We start from the raw sequence: 1,409 nt of genomic DNA on the forward strand, positions 1-1,409 counted from the left end.
TATTCCAACTGAAGGCTTCAATTTTTAATGCAGTTCTTTCAGCTTGAGAAATGCTGAGTCTGTTCTTCCCTTTTGGTTTTCTGTCTCCAGATCTTTGCACATGTCATTATAATACTTTACTCTGTCTTCTCAAGCCACCCTTTGAAATCTTCTGTTCAGTCATTAATTAACCAAAAAGAACCCGTTGCCGTCGAGTTGGTTCTGACTCATGGTGACCCCACGTGTGTCAGAGTAGAATTGTGCTCCACAGGGTCTCTTTTTTTTTTGGCTTTAACAAGCAGAAATTTATTTTCTAACAGTTTAGGGAACTAAAAATATGAACTCAGCATGCCAGCTCTAGGGGAAAGGAGGCTCTCCATCCATCAGCTCTGGGGGAATATACTTGTTTCTTTTAGCTTCTGTTCCTTGGCTCCTTGGTGATCTTCATGTGGCCTGGCATCTACCTTCCCCTATCTCCATAGGGTTTTCAGTGGCTGATTTTTCAGGAGATGGCCAGGCCTTTCTTCGAAGGTGCCTCTGAGTGGACTGGAACTGCCAGCCTTTCGGTTAGCAGCTGAGCATGTTAACCATTTGTGCCACCCAGGGACTTTTTCCTAAATCCACAATCCAATTCAAGAGCCTGACTGTCTCCATGCATTGCCTGAAAATGCTGAGGAATTGCTGAGCCCCTTATAGCAACAGGCATTTTTCAAGTCAGGACCATGAGTGGTTGTTCATATCACAAAAAGAATTAACAGACATTACGTTATCTCCTGATGGAAATACTGCTGTTCTCCCCCACCTCCACACACACACACACACACACACACACACACACACACACACACACGTGTACAAAGAAATCTGATTCTTTTGATCAAGATTCTAAATAAAACTACAGATGTACAGGAAATACACTTAACAAAGGAACATGTTTAACATGACAGGACACAGTCTGCGAAGTTCAGTTTCTTCAATAAAAGTTGCCAAGGAAAAGAATAGAGAACCTGTAGATTAAAAGAAGCTTGAGACAAACAAACCAATTGCAATGTATGTACCTCATCTGGATCTTAATTCAAATAAATAATCCAATATACATGTAAATGTCAGGGAACATTGACTGAATATCTGATATTATAGTTTGCTTGTTTGTTTTTTTTAGGTAAAATAATAACTAGTACCAGCTGCCACGGAGTCAACTTCGACTTATGGCGACCCCAGGTGTCCAAGTAGAATTGCGCTCCACAGGGTTTTCAATGGCTGATTTTTGGAAGCAGATTGCCAGGCCTTTCTTCTGAGGCATCTCTGGGTAGACCAGAACCTTCAACCTTTAGGTGAGCAGCCAAACACGTTAAGCATTTGTGCCACCCAGGGATTCCAGTCATACATTAAGGTCATGTTTACCCTCTCGTTGTCAACCAAAAGCATGT

Source organism: Trichechus manatus, unplaced genomic scaffold, assembly GCF_000243295.1.
Source record: "Trichechus manatus latirostris isolate Lorelei unplaced genomic scaffold, TriManLat1.0 scaffold00002, whole genome shotgun sequence".
Classification (NCBI taxonomy): domain Eukaryota; kingdom Metazoa; phylum Chordata; class Mammalia; order Sirenia; family Trichechidae; genus Trichechus; species Trichechus manatus.